Source organism: Miniopterus natalensis, chromosome 13 (genome assembly GCF_054644295.1).
Source record: "Miniopterus natalensis isolate mMinNat1 chromosome 13, mMinNat1.hap1, whole genome shotgun sequence".
Taxonomy (NCBI): domain Eukaryota; kingdom Metazoa; phylum Chordata; class Mammalia; order Chiroptera; family Miniopteridae; genus Miniopterus; species Miniopterus natalensis.
The window spans coordinates 6,902,946-6,926,392 of NC_142093.1; the positions used below are offsets into that span (position 1 = coordinate 6,902,946).

General features: G+C 48.0%; 1 long non-coding RNA gene across 1 annotated transcript in view; it reads right to left on the reverse strand.

Moving 5' to 3' along the window:
* The window catches only part of LOC107546394 (uncharacterized), a 61,896-nt gene extending 41,904 nt beyond the window's left edge, over positions 1 to 19,992 (reverse strand). The window contains exon 1 of the long non-coding RNA XR_001604127.2: positions 19,378 to 19,992. This is a non-coding gene — a long non-coding RNA (uncharacterized LOC107546394). The remainder of the gene's footprint in view (positions 1 to 19,377) is intronic.
* Positions 19,993 to 23,447: the final 3,455 nt, after the last annotated feature.

The following is a 23,447-nucleotide window of genomic DNA, read 5'->3' on the forward strand; positions in this document are numbered from 1 at the left end:
GGGTGTGTCGTGAAAAACTAGTCCACAGCAGGAACATTTTTTTTTTCAAATTAAATTATTACTATTATAATGTATATATTAATTTAAATAGAACTTTACAATTTACAATGAGCTTTTCTTCTATCAAATGTATCCCATTTAATCAGCATAAATAATAGGCCAGGTATTATCCACATTTTATCGATAAGGAAAGAGATGCCCAGAAAGATGAAATGATTTGCCCAAAGTAGTGCACCGAACGAGTGGCAGAAAAGAGATTTAAGTGCAGGGGCTCGACTTCTACCCCCAAAGCTCCTTCTCCAGCGTGGGGCCCGGCCCGCCAGTGGGCGCTGCGCGGAGCAGGGGACACAGCAAATGGGAGCCTCCCTCGAGGGGCCAGCGGACAACTGTGAAGTGCACTGGAAACGTTCAGTCACTGTCAAGGAACAGAAAGGACTTTTGACACGATCGTGTTGAAAGAGCAAAGAAGTTTACAGTCCTGCAGAGGCGCTCACGCAAGACCCTCTATGCTCGGGTCTGCTGAGAAGATCTAAGGGGGGAGCTGCATCTAGAAGTTAATTAGTAATGATCATAAAAAGGAGGGAGAAGAGGGAAACAGAAAACAAGAAGAGAAAGGAAGGAAAGAGAAGAAGTAATGGTGCTAAAATATTTATTTTTTAGTTTTCATGAGCCTTTAACAACTCCTGAAAATCCCCTGAAGGATTACTTAACGGGAGACCAGAATCACACAGAGCATATTTATTCCCTTCATGCTTTTCATTGTTTTCATCTCCAAAAACTTTTCAGAGTAAAAGTAAGGACAGAAAACCCTCCTTGAATATTTTAGTTATCTTCTGGTCCTGATCCTGCTGGGCTAGTAGGGGATGTGAAGCAGGGCTCTGGAGGGGTGTTAAAATCACACAGTGGCATCATCCACGATAGCTGAGACCGGGAAACGACCACAGGGGCCATCAGCGGATGGGTGGGCAGAGAATGTGACTTACATACGCGACGGAGTATTACCCAGCTGTAAAAACAGAGGGAAATCTTGCCATTCGCAACAACATGGATGAAACTGGAGGACATTATACTAAGTGAAATAAGCCAGGCTCAGAAAGACAAACACTAAGATCTCACTTATATGTGGAGCCTAAAAAAGTCAAACTCGTAGCACCAGAGAGTAGCATGGTGGTGGCCGGAGCTGGGAGCGGGGGGGACGTGGAGGCGTCAGTCAAAGGCTCGCACTCTCGGTGAGACGGGGAACGTGTTCTGTGGATCTGACACAGCGCGGCCACTATAGTTACCGCATGCTTGAGATTTGCTAAGAGAGTGAATCCTGAGTGTTCTTACAACACACACCCAAATGGTCACCAAGTGGGGTGATGGATGTGTTAATTAGCTCGAAGGTGGTAATTGATATGTATTTGTATAGCAAATCATCACTTTGTGCACCTTAAATACATACACTTTTATTTCTCAATTATGCCTTAATAAAGCTCAGCAAAAACACTCAATACCTATAGGTGAATTTCCATTCAGAATAATAATAATAATTAATAATAATTATAAATTATTTATTATTATTAATAATTATTATTATTATTACAGGACAAAAACAAGTAAACAAAAACATGCATTGAAATATGAGTAAAGGCAAAATTATACCATGGGAAGAGATATGAAATTGTGTGTATGCATGTAAAATGAGGAGAAGAGGGTAGTAAGAAAAAAAATGACTACTTAATTCCATCCAAAGAGAAGAAAGTTAAAGCTACTGCACAAAATACTGTTACACTCACAGGTTTCAAACAGACCCCTAATTTCTGGAGGCCACGGTCAATTCATATTTGTTCATCCGGCCTTTGCAATGGAGCCAGCTGCTGCTCATGGAAACCTACAATTGTTGTTAATGAATCCAATACTCTCCAAGTTTTCCATAAAAGACTCTTTTAAATAAATGGAGCTTGAGCAGCTAGGCTGTTTTTAAAGGAATAGAGCGGGGATTGTGCAGTGTTACTTTCCCCACACTCTGCCGGGCACCAAAGCCTTAATTAGGGCCCCAGCTATCTGAACTATTTTGGCCTTTGACTTTACAGCACATGTAATTCCTATCGGTACAGTAAACCAGTAACTTCGGTATTTGTTAAAACTAAATAAAGTTTATAAGCCTATCAAAATACCTCTAGTTTCTTGTAAATGTTTAGGAAACATTTCTGAAATGTTTCTAAAGTTAAATCTTAAGAGTTAGCAGGATCCAGTGACCTCACTTTGCACTTTGCTTCCTTCCGAATGAAGCGAGCCCTTCACTCGACCAGGGGCAAGGAGAGCCACGGGCACGTGTGGGACAGGGGCTCAAACAGGGGGTGGGCCTCAGCAAGGACAGACCTCTCCCGCGGCCACACAGGCTCCTGAAGGTGGCACGCTTTGTCTGTTAATGGCCCAGCAGCATCCATTAAAAATGGCACCTGTATTCCCAAGAGACACGAGCGGCAAATGAGGGGGGCAGGGAGAGTGAGGGCCCAGCACACACAGCAGCCCTTGGGGGAAGCTGCCTTCACTCAGGCCCTGTATCGAGTCTAAAAAATCATCTCACATCGTTGCCCTTCAGCGGTGCCTGGAAATTGTGCCTCCCCGGAAAAGGTAATCAGAGTCAGAGCCCACCAAATACTCCAAAGGACCGCACCTCTCCTATGTTTCTACGCCTGTAAGACAGACAGAACTGACGCCAACCTCACTGGGTTGTGAGCGGCAAATGAGAGTCTCCGTGACACGCACTTAGTATAATGCTCAGCACAGAGTGAGGGCTCTGATGTCCTGTATTAGCTGTTTCTATTATTGTTCTTGCTATTACTGTTATTGCTGTTGTTGCTTTATTTATCACAATTTAGCCAGGCTTTTGATTCTATTACTCCACCAGAAATGCTCTTATGAAGGCCTCCTGTGACCTCCAGAAGTCAATTTTTAGCCCTCACCCCCCCCATTGAAATATATTTTTCCCTTCATATAATTCACTTGGTTCATTTCCAAATTACTCGCCTTTTCCTAGTCAGTCTCCCTCCTGAGTCTCTCCTTATCTTCCCACCTTCTAAGCGAGGAGTGCTTCAGAACCCAGGCCTGTGGACTTTTATTTTTTCTATATTGACAATCTCAATACACTTTAATGACTTCAAAATGTGTATCTCCAGCCATAACTTCAGACTTGTATCTCTAACTACACACTCAGCATCTCCATTTAAATGCCAAATAAGTGCATCAACTTGTCGCGTCTCAAACAACATTTGGCATTTTCACTTCCAAATCTGCCTCCACCACTGTCCACTGCTCAATGAGATGGAAAGCTATATGGAAACCACAAGAAGAGAAATGACATGACTTAGGTTTAAAAGGACCTCTGGGCACATTGATAATAAACTGTAGGAAGTCAATGTCAAAAACAGGAAACCAATCAGCCCATTTTACTAATCTAGACACCAGATATCAGTATTTACTGCTGTATTCCCACTGCCTCAAACAGTATCTGCCTTAGAGTAAGTGCTCAATGAATGTTGTTGCATAAAGTTGCAGCACCAACAGATCCTGGGGGTCTGGGTCAAAGATCAGGGTTTGTCATGATAGCAAGTAGATCAGACAAGCTACTTTCTAGATCTAAAACACAAAACAGAACACCAGAGAGTATAATATGCAATAGATGCTCAATAATTGCATGCTTGGCAGTGGTTAATTGGCGGAAGGAAGGAAGGAAGGAAGGAAGGAAGGAAGGAAGGAAGGAAGGAAGGAAGGAAGGAAGGAAGGAAGGAAGGGAGGGAGGGAGGGAGGGAGGGAGGGAGGGAGGGAGGGAGGGAGGGAGGGAGGGAGGGAGGGTTAACTAATACGCAGACATTAAGAGGCAGACTAGCCAAGCTGCTCAGGAAGCTTGGGCCTTTGTAAGAAGAGGGGAATAGAAAGCAGACCCAGAGAAAGTAATGTACCAGAATCACCACCAGAGAACCCAATAAAAGGAATGGGGGAGACACTTGCCCTTCCAACTATCAAAACTTCCAAATATCAAAAAAACTTACATTTGAAAGTGTGTTTAATTTTTAATTTTCTTAAACTATACCACATACATTATAAAGTAATAGTTTTATTTGCTCTGTGATGTTATGAAAATTACATATATTTTATTGAACCAAAATTTTAAAATATCTATTGAAACACTGTTTTAAGCCAGGTGATAATGCTACCTCACTTACACGATCCCCGCCCCCTACGGTCCTGCTAACTACGCAAACTCATTACTCGGGCTCAGGCTCGCACAGCCCGCGATCACGCAGCACGCGCCTTCCTGCGATCAGCAATTTCAGCCGTGTCTGGGTCTGTGCTTTGCTCATATAAAGATCTGAGACTGAGATGTCTCTTTTCTAGCTATAGAAATTTCTCAGTGACTTACCCAAAAGCCGGTGTTAGTCTGCTTCTCTTCCTTCACGTTCCTGGCTCAGGGTTCCTGGGAGAGGCTGAGCAGCCATCAGCGGCGGCCTGCGTTAGAAGTGACAGCCGTGACCTGTGCAGTGATAATTCAGCACTATGGACAGCAGTGTGCACGCTCGCTGCCTCCCCACCCCGAAGGTTTTAAATACGCTTTAACTTAACACGGGTACCCAGAATGTACCCATATTACATCAGCTTGTGGAAACAAACAAACAAACAAACAAAAAACCAGCAATAATAACAGGTGAGATATATGGAATACCTGACACATGCCAAGCACTGTACTAATCTATTTTATGTGTTACTATGTTTAGTTCCCTCAAGATAGGTATTATTATTCCCAGTTATAGATGAAGAATCCAAGGTTCAGAATGATTAAGTAGCTGGCCAAATGTCAACAACTACTAAGCCTTCCGAGCGGGTCCTTGATCCCTTGCTATGCCATCTGCACCCCCACATACACACGAGTTTTCCACCCAGGAGTCTGATAAGGTCTGAGTTCAGTGGGCCACCAGCTCATTTCCTGATAACAAACACTGAGAGCAAGGCCCTACCTCGGAAAGGAAAACCTGATAACCATCAGGTGCCATCCAACGAAAGCCATCATTGTGCAAGGAGATAAAAGGGGCCTCCAAAGCAGGGTTGTCCCAGCCATATCTACAGGCTGCACCCAAGGTCTCCTGGGCACTTAAACTCCAATGATAGGCACAGCCCTTTACAAACACGTGCGTGTTTCCATTTTCATGTCTCTGATGTCTACCTTTCCCCCCAAGCGTATCAGTTTTCTAATCAGTCCCGCATGTCTGTTCCCAGCCGTGTTGCTGAGAGCCAGCCAGGCAAACTGCAAAGCCCTCGGCCACAGAAGCACCTGGCTACCCAAGGATGTGTGCCTCACTGTCTTAAATCTAGTGAAGGCCCTTTGATCTCCCTGCTTAGACAGGATTGCAGCCAGGCCCTTTTACAGCATCCTCCCCGGCCCAGCACTTCCCCTTCTCTCTGATCCCTTCCTTTGCTCTTCACTGGCTCTAAACTCGCCCCTTCCTTTCTTACCTCTCATACCTCGGAGCAGCCGTACCTCCCCTCCCTGAGCCCTCCTCTCGCCTCTGTGACACATCCCACAGCGTGCACTCTCTGTTACCAGGGACAGGCACATGACCAGCTCTCTGACTAGACTGTAAACTCACTGAAGACAAGAACTGCTTCTTAAGGAGCAGTTTTGATCCTGGGACTACCTGAATTTTAAGCATTACTCTTTTGACTTTCTATGGGCCTATATTTTTATCAGTCCATGGATTCTAATTTTGACAAATAAACCATGGTCACCACACTCACAGCTTTGGATCCCTCACATTGAGTGTTCCCCCTTACTCTAGGACACTACCTCCTAAAACACATGCACACATATAAGTACATATGAATATGTGTGCATGAGTGTGTGTGTATGTATCTGTGTCTACATAGCACTTTCTCTGATACTTAACTGCTGACTTACTAGACTGCTGACTTTCTCTAATTCTTCCCTGAACTTCTAAATTCTGGTGCTTTTCCAAGCACATAGGATGTGGCCAGGTATTTGAAAGATGGGTTCAAAAGCAGAACATGGATACTGACCTGTAATTTTTTCTTTTTCTTTTTTTTTTCTTTTTTTGTATTGTCTTTACTGGTTTTGGTATCAGGGTAATGCTGGCCTAGTGGAATGAGTTTGGAAGTGTTCCTTCCACTTTAATTTTCTGGAATAGTTTGAGAAGGATAGGTATTAATTCTTCTTGGACACTGGTCTTAGCAACATCTTTATGGATATGTTTCCTCGAGTAAAAGCAATGGTAAAAATAAGCAAATGGGACTACGTCAAACTAAAAAGCACATGCACAGCAAAAAAAAACCATCATCAAAATGAAAAGGCAGCCTACTGAATGAAAGAAGATATTTGCAAATGATGTATCTACTAAAGGGTTAATATCCAAAATATATAAAGAACTCATACAACTCAACATTAAAAAAAAAAAAAAAGCAAACAATTCAATTAATAAATGGGCAGAGGACCTGAATAGACATTTCTCCAAAGAAGACATACAGATGGCCAGCAGATATATATAAATGTGCTCAACATCACCAGTCATTAGGGAAATGCAAATCAAAACCACAATGAGGTATCACCTCACACCTGTCAGAATAGATATTATCAAAAAGACAATAAATAACAAGCATTGGCAAGGAAGTGGAGAAAAGAGAACCCTTATGCACTGTTAGCTGGGTTTGTAAGTGGGTGCAGCCACTATGAAAACCCTCAAAAAATTAAAAATAGAACTACCATACAACCCAGCCATTTTACGTGTGGGTATTTATCCAAAGATTATGAAAACACGAATTCAAAAAGACGTATGCGCCCCTATGCTCATGGCACCAATATCTACAGCAGCCAAGATAGGGCATCAACCTGTCAACCAAGGTAGAGTCCATCAGCAGATGAATGGAGGTGATATAGACAGATACAGAGATAGGGATAGAGATAGAGATATAGAGATAGAGATAGAGATAGAGAGAGAGAGAGAGACAGAGAGACAGAGATGATAGAGACAGAGATGATAGAGATAGATAGAGATAGAGATAGAGATAGAGATAGATAGAGATAGAGATAGAGATAGAGATAGAGATAGAGATAGAGATAGAGATAGAGAGAGAGAGAGAGAGAGAGAGAGAGAGAGATGATAGAGATAGAGAGAGAGAGACAGAGATAGAGATAGAGATAGAGATATTATTTATACACACACGCATACGTACAATGCACTATTACCCAGCCCAAAAAACAATGAAATCTTGCCATTTACAATGACATGGATGGACCTAGAGGGTATTATGCTAAGTGAAATAAGTCGGACAGAGAAAGACAAATACTGTATGATTTCACTGACATGTGGAATGTAAAGAACAAAATAAATAAGCAAAACAGAAACAGACTCATAGACACAGAGAACAAACTGAGGGTTGCCAGAGGGAAGGGGGGGGGATGGGCGAGGTGGTGAAGCGGGTTAAGAGGTACAAACTTCCAGCTGTAAAATAACTAAGCACAGCACAGGAAATATAGTCAATAACATCATAATAACCTTGTACGATGACACATGATTACTCGGCTCATCATGGTGATCACTTTGTAAGCTACATAAATACTGAATCACTATGTTACACACTTGAACGTAATATAATATTGTATGTCAATTCTACTGTAATTTTTTAAATGCCAGAAGAAATATACATACATACATACATACATACATAAATAAATAAATAAAGGCAGAACATTGCATTAAATGTGGAAATGAGAGAAACCCTCCCACGAGCCTTATCTGGAAGAGCCTAGCCAGCTAAGCCTAACCTGTCTGTGTGCTGCTCCGGAGCTGGGAGACAGCGCCCACTCACCAAGCCCACCCCATTGCTGCCCACACGGGTCCCTGACAGGAAACACCTTTACACCAAGCACCAAAGCAACTCACCCACGAACGCCCACTGATCACCTTCTACATGCCAGACCCTCCAGAATAAGAAAGTAATGAGGTTCAATTTATAACTGCTTTTTAAAAATACTCAGGAAAGCTGAATTCATACGCAGGAGATGAAAAAAAGAGAGTTAGCTGTTCTTGCTGAATACCTACTGTGTGTCAGGTTTAGTACACATAATATCTCATTTAAGCATCACAACCAACCAGAGAGAGACAAATCACTTTCTCCAACTCAGGGAGCTCTAGAAAGATCCAAGCCCTGATCTGAGTGCCTCACATGCACGCTGCAGGCCTGTTCCCCTTGGGGGATGCCAGACTGATCATGCCAGCATCCCTGCTCCATTCGCTGAATGTTTCCCTTTCTTCTATAGGCCACTGGAGATGGTAAGCCAATTTGAGCACATAGCACAGTATAGTCTAGTAATGTTTCTTTATGATAGTAAAGACTTCCTGTCATAATATTAAATACCACTTAAAGGAGTACAGATGCTGAATCTGAGCAGATTAGGCAAATTATGGTATAAACTCCAACTCTCAGAGTTGTATCCCCAAGGCAAAGTAAAATGCCCGGTAGCGGTTATCCCATGCCTCAACCAAAAGCAGCTTTCTAAAATGTGACCCACATAAAATACTGCATTTCTTAAACCATGTTGGCTTTGGGCTGGCTGCATGTTTTCCACTGGAGTTCATACCGCATATTGAGGTATAGGGACTTAAGGCAGGCATCTAATACAGTGAGCCATTTACACAAACCAAAATCTGACACAACACTGCACTCCACACAGTGTAAGTCATGTTACACTGCTTTTGGTCCTCACTGAGCCTTTGCTTTGCAATGTGGAATCCTTCACCTCTGGCCTCAGCTCTGGGCAAGCAGAGCAGAGAAGCATGAATTGGAGGAGTAGATGAACTTAGTGTGTGTCATCCAGGCCTTGCTCTTTGCGAGGCCCTACCACTACCCTCATGAACTATCGTATCCCAGCTTTCTGTTTCAATCTCAGACCTGGAAAAGACATGCTTCCAGGCTCCAGACTTCCAGCTTCCCCTGGATTATTCAGCATGCCCTCCCCACGCCGGAGAACTGCAGTTCCAAAGGAGCTGATGCTTATTAAACACTATGACGTGACTGGCGCTGGGCTGAGCTTATTATATGAATGATTTTATTGACTCTTCACAGCTTAATCAGGGAAATACTTTTTCTTACTCCCATTTGACAATAATGAAACTGATACAATCCTAGAAGACAAGTTCAACAGTGACTTTATTTTATGTTGCTATATCTCCAGGGCCTACAGTAGTGCCTGGCAAATCAGTGCTCAATAAACAATCACTGAGAAGAGTGCCATCATCAACATGATGGAATAAAAGTTCTCTACCACCACCACCCCCAAGAATACCAATGTAGACCATCACTCATGGCTGACAGTGCCTTTGTGGAAGTCCAAGAGTCCAGTGGAGAAGTTCTAGCACACCAGTGGAACTAAATAAGACCTGAGATTAGATGCATGAAAGACGGTTAGAGGAACAGTTACCTATGTGACCCCTTCTCCAAGGTGCCACAGCTCAGTGCCAAGGGAAACCTTGGCCCGTGATTCCTCCCATAGGTTTAGTGAGAGTATGTGAGCGATTGCTCAGCTTCCCCGGCTGTGTGGGGCACCATTCAAGAGATCCGGTTCTTCTCACCCACTCAGAGAACTGGAGCATGCTGCAGGACTGGGGAGTGGGAGGCAGCTGGGGAAACAGCGGCCGGGGCGTGTGGAGGGCACCGAAGGGACATGGATCCTACACACTGTGCTGAAGGCTCCATCAGGAAGCCCATTTTCCAAAATAAAGGCTAGATGGCAGCTATGCTAATGCTGACCTTGTCTAGGCAGGTCCAAGTTAGTGGTCAACTTCACAGCATAGTGTCGGGGACAGTGCACAAAACCAGGAAGGACACAGCCCTGAGTCGTGGTCTCAATTCCACAGCCTGCAAGGTGCCATTAGACAAGTCACTGAATCCTTCTTAGCTTCAGCTTCCTCACCTGGAAAGTGAAAATCCGTAATAGTACCTATTTTTCAGTGTGTTGGCAGTCATTTTATAGTAATACTTAACTTCACCGCACCTAAAAAGAAATGATAGTTTCAACTTCACAAGGTTGATAGAAAAATTAAGGGAGACCGTAAACTGCAAGGTAACTCTCCTAACTAAGAAGTAGGCAAATGTGACCCTCACAATACAGAAAGGCTGAGTGGGGAAGACGGATTTTCCAACATTGTACATAGTCACTGCTTCCATGACCTCATCAGAGAAGCCTCAGCTCTCTGCGCCTTGCCTGCGGCACCCAGCCCATTGAGCCTTGGGGCCACTAGCCAATGTTCACACAAAAGATTTTGCATCGGGAAATTTCAGGCACGGCCTTAATGCCAGGCTATCTGTGTCCCTGTACTTCTATCTGCAGGAGTTAGCAATCAAACCTGGCATAGTGGCCCCACCCCACTAGCAGGCTACCTGCCACCCAGCCAGCTTTTCCAATCTTTGCTGAACTAACTACATCTGTGTCATCTGCTTTAGTTCAAGGCCCATGGCCAGGGGATATTATTCAGGTGGGCCTGACCTGATCACATGAGCTCTTCAAAAGAAGGTTCTCTCCAGTTGATCACAGAAGCAGCAGCCAGAGATTCAAACACAGTGAGGGTTCACAGCACCAATGCTGGCTGACAGATTGAGGGGGCCACGTGTCAAGAAAGACAGGCAGCCTCCAGCTGCTATGAGCAGTCCCAGCTCACAACACAACCAGCAAGGACCTCAGCCTTAGGGTCCTGAAAAACTGAATTCTGCCAACAACAACGAGCTTGGAAGTGATTCTTCCCAGAGCCCCCAGAAGAGAACGTAGACCAGCTGACACTTTGATTTTGGCCTTGTGAGTCCTCAGCAGAGATCCCCACCATACCATGCAAGACTTCTGACCTACAGAAACGGGAGCTAACAAATAAGTATATTTTAAGTTGCTGAGTTTATGGTGACATGTTTAACATAAATAGAACACTAATGCAGATATATTCACCTAAAATATTTCATAGGTGTTTTCATTAAAAGTGCAAGAAAATTGGGAAACGTTTATCTTAAAAAAAAAAAAAAAAAAAGCATCAAATGTTAATGTTCATTTTAAAAGAAAACAAAGCCAAATATACACAATCATCACCATTTTGTTTTGTACGTGTAGAAGAAAGACTGCATGAAAATACATCAAAATGCCATTAGAGGTAGTGTCTGGTAAAAGGATTATTTTAAATTTCTCCCTTATACTTTTCTGATCCAATATTTCCAAAATGAGGGTATATTACTTTAACAAGCAGAAATAAAATCAGCAATACTTCAAGCAAATGCCAAGAACAGAGCATCTGGTTTTGAGGGGCTGCTAGAGTACTTCAGCCAGTTTATCAGTGAGATGGGAGAGAACACTTAGACAGCATCTTTACAGTAATATTATAAATTAAGCTCTGTTGTGGAGTAAAAATACATAAACACGAGTCAAACACAATGGGACTGTTGTGCCTCCGACCACTCTGGGGCCGGTCCCAGATGGGACATTAATTCTGAGGCCTGCGTGCGCCTGCCCCGTTTGGCAGCCGGGCAGCCCAGCCTCAGCTGCTGTGAATGAACTTTGGAAACGCTGCAATATTAGCCTCACTGCTAATCCTGCTAATGCACTCACAATCTATTTGACAGGCTGCCCATCACAGCCCCTCTGTCAGGGTGAGCAGCCTTGGAGGTGGCTGTGACAAGGGGATTACTGAAAGGACTGGGAGGACAGCCGGGCCCTCCCTCCGCTGCATTCTGACCAGCTTTGTAGATAGGCCGCATACCACGGAGGGCACAGGACAGAGCTCGTCCTCAGTAGGGACCCCTTGGCACAGAGGTACCAGAGGGAGACGTTCACCAACCGGAGGCAAGAGTGTTTCTGACGGCCCTGTCATTCCCCCTCCCCCAGTCCCATCGTGGAGAAAGCAAAAGAGGTGAGGGGAAGGGGAAATTCACAGGCTGAGGCTTCTGGATCATTCCTTAATGGCAGAGCTCCCCCCCCCTTCAGAGACCCTATGGGCTACAGAAAACTAAAAACAGTTCTGGCCTCTGGGGTTGAGTTATAGCACAGCCCCCCACTTCCCCTCTCCCCACCAGGTTCCTCCTGAGTGCTTGACACTCCATAAAAGCCTCATTTACAGCTTTGTCTTCATTAAATTAGCAGGATTGCTTTATTTGCCTTCTAAATTTTCAAGGGGTTCATTTTAAATGTTTCATTTTATATACAAGGTGGAGTGAAAATAAAAGGCATGGCCATCATGCTAGCAGATTATAAGTATTTGAAAAACACACTACAGCATTTGCCCCAGAGCAAGGCTGTGGGTCCCTTTTCGGGAAAAGCCCCCTCTAGCGCCCCGCTGGCCAGAGCTGGGCCGGAGTTTCTCACCCGCAGCCCAGGGGACCAGGAGGCTTCTCCCAGACAGACGGTTAACCGGGTTTTCTTTCCCCCAATTCCCAGGAAGCTGCCCTCATTCCTGCAACGGGGCCAAGGCTGTTCTCTGGGTCCCAGCTCAGCCAGGGCCGTCTCCCCAGGCCCGGAGTCCCAAAAGGCACGGAGTGCTCACACGCAGTGTGATCCAGTGTTAGAAGCGCACTGGCTGAGGTTTCGGTAGAAGCCCAGGGGAGATCTCCAGGCAGACCGGGAAGGTGGGAGGGTCCGAGGCCACAGCCCGAGTCTGGTCGGGGTGACCCTGCTCTCGCTGCCTTCTCCTGCTGGACTTCATGGGCACCTCCACTGCAAGATGCACCTCTGAAGCCAGTGGAAAGTCTCAGCCATGTCACATCACGACAGCACCCAGAGGCCCTTCAGAGGCTGCACTCCCCACACTGCCACCAGCCCTGACGTGCCCAGCTTAGGTGCTCCAGCATAATTCAGGCTCATAAGCTTATGCTCCAGCCAGTGAAACAAACAGAAATGCAGAGCCAGTTCTTACAGGCCACACTGCCCTCTCCAAGGAGCTGCACCCTCTCCTGATGGAAGAGAGGCAAGGGAGCCCTCCTGCAGGCAGGGGGCAGCCACAAGCCCCTGCTCCCCTGCTCCCCTGCTCCCCGGGGGCACACCATCCTGAATGACACACTTTGGCTGGTTGCCCCACGGAGCAGGAGGAGGCCTCTGCCTTGTGCTGAGAGGTGGAGGCTAGGACCCCAGCCTGCATCATTCCTGGGTCTGTGCTCAGCCCACCTGACCGACCAGCTCCCTCCCTCCACAGGAAGGGTTAAAGCCCAGAACTCCTGGTCCTCCTGGGCCAGGACTATCTCTTGATGACTCTCCCTTCAGGTTATAGGGAAGCAGTCCAGGACCTTGTGAGTCATAGACTTCGGAGTCTTAAGAATCTGGATTTGAAGGCTGGTTCTACGACATATTTTGTCACTTTGTGCAAATGTATATACTTCTGAGTCTCCATTTCCTCAACTAAAAAAAAATAAGATTAACATTCGTGCCTGTCAGTCTCTCTGTGCAGTGTTTTGTGTATGGTAGGAACTCAGTAAATGGTAGCTACAGAAGATCTCCTGCCCCTAGGTCTGCATTCTAAGCATCAGTGCTCACTGAGGAATGAAGGGTTCTCATGAGAAAGTGAAGGATTCCAGGCCCCCAGGGAGCAGGTAGGGATTTGTTTGTTTTCAAAGGGAGGGAGACTCTCATAGGTGTCACTGAAATCACCCTCCCAACAGTAGTGCCTTCAAGTAAGGCAGTTTCTGTTCAGGACCTACTGACATGCCTCCCAGGCCAGAGGGAAACATACCCCGAGGGCCACGCGAGGCCCAAAGCCAGCTTTGCACCCAACTTTCTGACTGCACATTGATACAGGGGTTTTCTGGGTACCTCAAAGGGCCTGGGGCCAGCCAAGCCTCAGAAGACAATTGCCCCATTGTGGAAAGCAATGGCACCAACCAGCTGGAAAGGGCAGAGAGCACTTCCCTGGCTCCCTCGGAGGCTACACTAAAAGATCCTCACCGATACAGTCCATGCCCTCCTGGCTCCTACCTGCCATGCTGCTCAGAGCAATTTACATGGCAGGGAAGTAAACCAACATTAGACACACAGAGAAAACTCGGAACGCTGGCTTTACACTTTTTCTGCCAATCAAAACTGTGCTTAGCAGCCAATTGTGAACTGACCTTAAGGTCCCATCCACAGCTAAAGTCCATGTAATACCCAGCTTTGGCTCAATCCCTAATTTCAGATTGTGAAGATTATAAATAGCAGATAAAACCTGCAGGGAGTCTTTGTCCATTTTTTGCCACATCTAAGAAACAGTCCAAGGAGGGAGGGAGAGATCTTGCCCCCATGGCGGTGGCGGGGTTTCTTGTCTCCTGCTGAGGGCCTTAGACAGAAACTCCATGTTCAGCACAGCTAGATGCAGTTGGTGTGGTCCATCCACCACCAAGCCTCTTCCTCTGAAATCTGACATGAGTTTGTCTTGTTCTCTAGGAATAAATATTTACGATGCAAACCTTTGTGTTCATTATCTCCAAATGTGTGTTTTGTAATTGTTATCACTTTGTGAGCAGTTGGTTTACTTTCATTGTGCTTCTGGGACAAGTCAGAGTATCCACACGCTGCAGCATATTTCCTAAACGTGAGGCTGATTTTTCTAACTCTAGCTATTTCCATCCATGTATGTCTGCTACACAGTCCTACAAACCATATGCAAGGCCTTGGCCTGAATCCTCACGGTGACATCACTAGCGGCCTGACAGCTACAGAATCAGAGCATCCTGGAGAGAAACATTAATCTGGTTCCTACTTGTAGCAAAAATGGAGATAGCCAACCCCGTAAAGGAAGTCTGACATTCTTTTATAGCTATCCCAAGCAGCCTTTGATTTGCTTTATCCTAAGACATTTTTGAGACCAAGAAGAGCTGAAAACCTGGGAGCCTCTGCAGATACTTTTGAAAGACTAAATAAAAAGAGGTGGATAGTCTTTAGCAATATTATCTATATTTATGGCACAAGTTAAATTTTTAATTAAAAAAAAATGTAGCAGTTAGAAGAGATAAGTATTTTTAGTCTAATCAGCAGGTAAGGAAATTGAGGTCCTGACGCGCTATAGGACTTGACTAAGGTGACCCCGCAAAGTTTAGCGATAAAACTTGCGCCGAGACAGAAGTCTCCTGCTTCCTAGTTCCTTTAATCCGGGTGATCTACTTAAGTCTGCCCACTCTTAGTGATGTAAATGTTATGTTGTAACAACATATATTTAGAAAAAGCATATATCTGTTTTCCTCAATTTGTATGATGTCCACACTTAGCCTATACTCTGGCATAAGTCAGGTGGTAATCAATAAATAATATTAACTGAAGAGAAGCTTTTGTTTCAATAATTATATCTCTTCCTGACTGAGATAATGCTAAGAAATCTACAAGGCATAATTTTAGAGAAAAAAAAATCCTATCCATTTAGGAAATTCTTTGAGGAAATACTTTGACAGTGAAGGAAACTAACCTAATACTTTAGGAAATTTTGGATAGATTCCTGAAATTCTATTGCCAAAAATTTAATGAGGCTTAAAATTCTATGGACAAATTAATATTAAAATTATGATCTGAAAACCAGACAAGGGAGTAGAATGAAAAAGAAAACCATGCTCCCAACCACCAGATACATTAGATTTTTTTTCTTTTCATAAACAAAATAATAAGATTCAATGTTACTCAGTCAAAACTAAGAGGTTGCAGCTAATCTAAAAATAAAACATCAACGGCTCTTTTTTGTCCACAGAGACCCTACATGCCAACTTTTGAGAGTAAACACAAGTTTTATAACTTTATAATAAAAAATACTCCAATGCATTTTATGTCAAAACATAAAGTGATAATTTTGCCTTACGAAATTCAGGATACCACAGTGCATTAGAGTGGTGACCCAGGACCACCTTAGAACAACAAAATGAGAAGTGACCCCAGGAAGCAGGAATTTATGGAGAAATCTGTCACTTGGTGTACACTTCTGGAAGACCAATACTGGTTCACTTACACAACAAAATAGAGGGTCAAAAAGCCATCAGAAAAGACTGAATGGGGAGCCTGGACTTTTGTCTTTGTCTGGCTTTATAAAGGTGCTCCTCCCTGCCCTTCGGAGGAGACTAAGTGGGGGAATCAAACATATACCATCACCCAGGGGTAACAAGGCCTACCACCCGCCTGTCAGTAGAAGCCACACAAGGAAAAAAAAAACCACCTCTCCCCCTCCCAGCCTTGGAGGTGTCAGTGGAGGTTTGGGTGGGTGGGTGTGTGGGGGAATCTAAAATCTCACCTCCATTGAGTAGTAAGCTGTACCCCTTTCCTCCAAGGATGTCAAGGGAGACCAAGTTGGGATCCTGGATGTTCACCCTACGTGGTAGTAGCAAAGCAGCACCCTCCTTCTTTCCTAACCAGCACAGCAAGTCAGAGACTTGCTAAAACAGACTTAAATAAGATCCAGAGTCTTATAACATAATACCAAATTGTCAGGGATACAACCGGAAATCATATGTCAGACCAAGAACTGGGAAAATCTCAACTTGAAAGGGGAAAGATAATCAGCAGACATCAACATCAAGATGACACAGATGTTGGAATTATCGACAAGAATTTCAAAGCAGTCATCATAAAAATATTTCGGTGAGCAATTAGAAACCCTTGAAACAACAGAAAGTAGAAAATCTCAGCAAAGAAATGGGATATAGGAAGAAAAGCCATATGAAAATTTTAGAATTTAAAAAATACAATCATTGAAATTTTTAAAAACCTCAAAAGCAGAATGGAAGGAATGGAGGAAAGAATCGGTGGACTGGAAGACAGAAACAATAGAAATTACCCAAACTAAACAACAGAGAGAAAATAGACTGAAAAAAAAGAAATAATAGAACCTCAAAAACCTGTGGGGCTATAACAACGGCTGTAATACTTTGAATCATGGGATTCAAAGAAATAGAGAAGATAGTGAAGTTAAAAAATATTTTAGGAGAAATCATGTGTAAACTTTTTCCAGATATGAAAAAGAAATAATGGCTGAAACATTTTCAATCATGGAAAAAGACACAAACGTATAGATTTAAAAATCTGAGCAAATCCCCAAAAGGATAAAACTAAAGAAATCCATAGCAAGAATCATCATAATCAACCTTCTGAAAATTAAAGAATTAAAGACAAAGAAAATATCTTGAAACCAACAAGAGAAATGACACCTTACACATAGCAATTCAAATAACAGCAGACTTCTCATCAGAGACCATGGAAGCCAGAGGAAGTAGCACAACATTTTTCAAGCGCTGAAAAGAAAGAACTGTCAACCCAGAATTCTGTACCTGGTCAAATTATCTTTCAGGAATGAAGGAGAAATAAAACACGTTCTCAGGTGAAGAAAAATTAAGAGAATTTTTCACCACCAGGCCTTCCCTAAAATAATGGCTAAAAAATGTTCTCAAAAGAGAAAGGAAATAATAAAAGAAGGGAACCTGAAACACGAGGAAGGAAAGAACAATGGAAAACGCAAAAGCATGGCTAATGCAATAGACTTTCCCTCTCCTCTTGAGTTGTCTAATTTATGTTTCATGTGTAACTTAGGTCTTCAGTGTATGTAAAGGAAATATTTAAGACTATTATGTCACAAGCAGACAAGATAAAAGGGATTAAAATAACCTGTCTTGGTCAGTTCAGGCTGCTATAACAGAATACCCATGGACTTGTTGGCATAAACAACAGACATTTATTTCTCACATTTCTGGAGGCTGGAAATCCAGGATGAAGGTGCCAGCGACCCAATGTCTGGTAAGGGCTGTCTTCCTGGTTTGTCAATGGCTATCTTCTTAAGTTATTTCTCCACATGGTAGAGAGCAGGGAGAGAGGAAGCAGGCTCTCTCATAAATACCATTCATAAGGGCTCCACCCTCATGGCCTAATTACCTCCCAAAGTCCCCACCAACACACTGAAGGGTCCCTCATGAGTATTGCTGATTGTCAAGGAGCGACAAACCTGAACATAAGTAGGCTGGGCTCATGGATAATCTGGTTTTCCCAGCAGCTACCTAAAGTTCAAAGGAATTAATTATAATAACGCTACTTATGTGAGAAGCTGAGACACCAGAATGGTGAGAAGTGTGGTGATGGTGGTGAAGAGCCAAATAAATTTGGGGTTTTATATATATCAGTATATATAAAATAGTAAAACTGCAAGAAGAACAGGGCAATTCTACCATCATGGTGGGAGTTTGTAACACACTAAAGTACCAAAGTTAGTAACAGACAAAGAAACTTAAAAATTAGAAAGAATATAGACGATATGAACCTCAGAATTAAAAAGATGGATCTTATGGTACATAGATCCCTGTAACAGTTAATGACTCTGCCAGCTGCCTCACCTGCCTTAGAGTGTTCCTGCTCATTAGTTCAGAGTTGGCTAATCTCTCCAATGACAAGGCCATACAGACTGTTCTGGTAGCTACAGCACCATGCTTGTTCTGGTTCTTGGCCTTCTGCAGACCTAGAGGAGGAGCTATGTATGCTGTGAGATACCGAAGACATTCTGAACTCTGGCTGCACAAATATGCTCAACTCTTGACTCAGGTTAAGAAGAAGTAAACCAATCTCACAAGTAAATCTCATTATTTAAGTCCAGGCCCGAATTCTCTGGAAGCTCGTATTGCCTCTCTGGTCCTTTAAGAGGGAAAGGATCATTGGCCACTACTGCCCCGTCTCCTCTAGCTTTCTTCCATGACCCTTGTCAAGTTTCTCATCCCATGCCACCATCTACCTACAGGCTCCAAGTGGTATCCACCCTGCAAGTGACAAAAAGCAATCCATCCTTGCCCTTGTCATGACAAAACTCCTTATCTTATCTCACTAGCAAAAGAGTTCAATCTAACCAAACATTGAAAATAAATTAATTATGCTTTATACCTCCCCAGAGATGGCTAAGCTGCTCAAAGCCAGCTCAGTGTTTGGAAAAGAGAAACAAAACTGTCATCCCATTTACCCATGCACCCATCCGTTCATCCCACGTTTCTGGTTAGTCCTTCTATATTCTCATTGCTGGAAGTGGAACTAGCCCTGGCCAGGAAAAATGGCCAATACTGTCAACAGAGAGCCAGGCCCTGGTGGCTGAGTGAGAGACGAGCCTTCTTGAGGCTGTATCCATGTAACGGCATTTTGTGACCAGCTTTTCTTTAGGCTGGGACATCCTAGCAAAGGTCAAAGCACAACCCAAACGAGATTATAGCGGGGTCTTTCACTCTGCAGGCTTGTGTTTGCAGAGTGAAAGGCCCCTGACTACCTACGCAGTCACACTTGCCACATACATGGGCCCCACCCTGCCCCACACCTGCACCCGGTTGGCATTTTTTCTCCCTAGGCACATGCCACAAAGAAGTGGTGAGCAGGGCACTTACATTTTGTCACCCGACTTCCTCTCTCAACCAAACATGACAATAATCTGTGAACTGATTAATCCATTGATCCAAATGCAGTTTTAAAAAAGGGGGAGGGGGAGACTTCTTTCAAGTGTTCCTGGAGGTTTCAGGAGGGCCACCAGTCCAGGTGGTACCCTTCTTCCATCCCGCTTCAGGATCCCCCCGCGTGTTAAAGTGAAGATGAAGGGAAGAGTCTCCTAGGAATCAGGCAGCTTGGGAGGCAGGCGACTTCAGGGTGCTGAGCAAGCATTTCTGATAATACTTTTACACGGCACTTCATAAATGCCACAGTGGTTCTGCAACACATCAGGGCCCGGTTTCTGGCTCAAGTAGGGAACATGACTGAGAAAATACGAGTGGCCTTGACCTGTACATCAACTGAAGGAGGGAGCTGGGCAGAGCATTTCCCCTATAGGGAGAAAGCAGGCCCGGAGCAGCGCAGGGCCTGTGCTTGCTCAGTGGCAGGAAAAGCTAACACTGGGTCTTCTGGCCCCTGGCCTCGCAGGACACACAGCTTCTGATTCCTGCGCTGCCGCGGACACGCGGTGCGGCCCCCACCTAGTATCTCGGGTCCGCAGTGCACTTTTCGTCTGCAACGTGCAAGCCGCGCCCTGCAACAGTCTGGCTCTCTCCAGAAAACCGGGCTGAGCAGGTGGCCTAAGGGACCAAGTCTGCGCCTTAGAGAGCTCCGCCCGGAGTGGGGCGCGGCGCGTGCCCCGGACCCGCCCGGGAAGGAAGGGGCCGCGCGGCGCCCTCTGACCTAAGCCAGGGCCGGGCGGCAGGTCCCCGCCGGCTCGAGCCCCAGGCGCCCGGGTCGGGCCAGGGTCTCCAGCCCCCATGAGCCCGGAGCTGGCCTCTTCCCCGTCGGCGTCTCCGGCGCTCACCCCCGCCGGGCCGGTGTCACCCCGAGTTTGTAATCCCCGAGAGCGGGACGCAAGAGCCCGCGGCGCTGCCCCGACTCGGCTGCGGAACGGCGCGCGCCCGAGTCCGCGCCCGCGCCCGCGGCTCCGGGCGGCGAGCTCCTGCCGCGCCTGCGCGCCGAGCCTGCGCGCCCCGCGTGCGCGGTGGGCGGGGCGGCCGCGGGAAGGGCGGGGCCGGTGGGCGGGGCCGGGTGACCCGGGGAGTCATCCCCTCCCCCCCGCAGCTGGTGGCCTGAAAGCCCGCGGGCGCGGCGGCCGCGCGTCCTCCCCCAGTTCGGGTTCCAGCCGGCGCTTCGGGTCTATGGGTCCTCTGGGTGGGGAGCGGACATAGAATCTTCGCGCCCCTCTGGGCAGGATTGTCTGGGAGAGGCGGGGGAATGTGGGGCCCTTCTGTGACGTCATAGAAAACGTAAATGCGAGACCTGGAGAATCTCCGACTCTTTCGTCCCGGGGCTGGTTCCACGTCACGGTGCCGGCCGCGGGACGCCCGGACGCGGTGCCCTAGATCCCGGGGAGGTGGGGTGGGACGCGCGTGAGCCCGCCCTGGAGACGCGAAGATTGCGCCGGGGCAAGGAGAGGGGCTCTGTGTCCCAGGGCCCACGTCCTGGGAGCTGAAGTGGCAGGAGCCCTAGGGCACCCCACCGCGTGTCTCCTCCGCCTCGCCAGGGCCCAGTCGGAGCCCTGAGCCCAAGGGCAAGGCGGTCCGCAGGAAAACGTCCCTTGGTCCCCACCGCCTTGCCCCCCACTGCCCCGCCGCCCCAGCTGCATTCCAGCAGGAGGAGGTGGCACCTGGACTCCTTCCAGCTGGGGCGAAGCCCTGCGGGGTGTTCTCTCCCCGGGTCGCTCCCGACCTTTCCCCAGAGCGCGCCCCAGGAGGCTCCAGGCTGCACCGAGGGTCCCTCGCGCCTTCTGCGCGGCCCGCGGAGAGGTCCGGCCCGTAGCTCCCGCACCCCCAGCCCCGCGCAGGAACCGCAGGCCTAGCATCGCTGGGAAGGACCCCAGCTCAGCTCCTGCGGTCCAGAGCCAACGGCCTCCTTCGCTCCCGAAACCCGCCCGAGACGGTGGAGGCTGGGGAGGGAGACGGTGGAACAGGACTTCCTAGGGGTGTCTGGGGGGGGGGGGGGGGAGTTAGCTCCCACAGAGCGGACAGGCCAGAAAACCCACCCAGCATGTTTGACCCTCTCATGGCTCTTTTCGTGTGACCCACAATGAAGCACAAGCGGCAAAATGTCCCAACCACGTCGCCCGGGGATCGCAGCCTGCGTGGGGTCTGGCGGCCCGCGGCCTCGCCTGCCCCTTCCCCTTGCAGTTGTGGCCCCGCACGGTCTGCGCAATCACTGTCAGGGGGACAGACCCGGGGGAGCTGCGCTGAGAAGGGGCTCTGGGTCCACCTGCGTGAGAGCAATCGTGCGTGGAGCAAGCCACGGCAGGGGCGTTGCGAGCGGGCAGGAGAGGTCTGAGCAGCGCCCTGCCCCCTCCCTCGGGGCCCCTGAAAGCGCTGCTCTGGAAATCCATTCCTCCGAGGAGGCACACTTGAAATTGAAAGGATGCTGAAAGTTTCTCCCTTGCGGGGCCTAGGGGGGATTCCTGGTACCAGAAGTGGGGTGGGCCAGAAGGGAAAACCTCACCCTCTTCACAGCCTGTACCAAGTCCTTGAGGCTAAGTCCTTGGACTGAGCGCAGAGGCGCTGCGTCCCCAGGGGAGTGGGGGGCGGAGGAGTGTGGGGGAGGAGTGGGCAGCGGCGGGAGTCAACCCCCAGGGAGAGGGAACGCGGGAGAGAGCAAAGGGGCTGGGTGGGGCTCTCCCTCGGGCGCTCAGATGTTCCCAAAGCTCTCGTGTGTGTGCGTGTGTGTGTGCGCGCGCGCGTGTGTCCTCGCACTCTTGACGCTTTGGGACAACCACGGCCCCAATCTCAGGGGATTAGTTAAGGAACTGAGGCGGCTCCTGCCATCAGCTTTATCACACGGACAGACCATAGCACTGCCTGCTCTGGCTGGGCCCAAACTCACTGACTAAAGCCCCCCGTGCACCCCGAAGTCGCCGTTCTCTGGGACCTGGGTTCCGTTCTCGCCTGGCTTCCATTCCCTCTGGGCCGGGTAGAAGAGGGACTGGGGTCTTGCCTGACCAGCTGAGCTCCTACAGACGGGTCCCGACCCCGCAGCGCCCTCCGCTCATTCGCTGGGGGCCCTGGGACCAGTCAAGGGGGGTTTGAGCCCTGTGAGCGGCCGGCGAGTCACCCAGGGCTGCGGGCAGGACCCAAAGAGGTGCGCGCAGTGCCGGGCCGCCCCTCCGGGCCTGTCCAGCAGGGGGCAGCACGGCTGCAACCGCGGAGGGCAGGGCTCATCCGCGGGGGCCAGGCTGAGGCCGCGGGGAGGCGGTGGGTCCCGAGCCCGCGGGGGCCGAGAGGCAGCCCGGGAGGAGCGCAGTGGGGGTGGCGCAGTGCAAGGCTGGAGCGCTTTAACTCCGCCAGCCCCCGCCCGCTCCCTCAGGCCGCCGGGCCCTGCCCGAGGCTGGGATTTGGGGTTCTTAGTACTGTGAAGCTGGACCCCCACAGTGCCTGCGGCCGCTGAGCGCGGGTCACAGCAGCGCGGGAGGCCGCGCTCCGCCTGGGAAAGGCCGTGGGCGCCCCCGCCGGCTTCACCCCGCGGTCAAGGCGCTGGAGCTGGGGGAGCCCCGCCCCAGCAGGGGAGCCCCCGGCGGCCTGGCCTCTAATTGTGGGAAAACTAGACGCCCCTTGGAAGGTTCAACTTGTGGAGGGCGGACTCCGATTTCTCCTGAACTTCCCGGGCCTCCCGGAGCGCCCGCCCCCGCGTTCCCGACCGGCTCCAGCGCGGCAGGGAATCCTCGGGCCGGGGTTCCGTCGGGATCCTAGGGGGAGGGATGCAGGCTTGCGTCGGCGGGGAGGCAGCGGTGGCCATGTGTTTGTAGCTGGGTATTGGGGCCCTGGGGACCGGACGGTTACAGTGTGAGGCCGGCTGTGTGAAGTCATCCTTCCCACGCCAAAGCTGAAGCCAGGGGCCAGTGGGGGCCGGGGGCACGGGTTGGGGAGGTGGGTGACATTCTGTTGTTCCCTTAATGGACCCTAGGCGACCCGGGCACCCAGAGATGTTGGGATTTCTCACGGCCAAC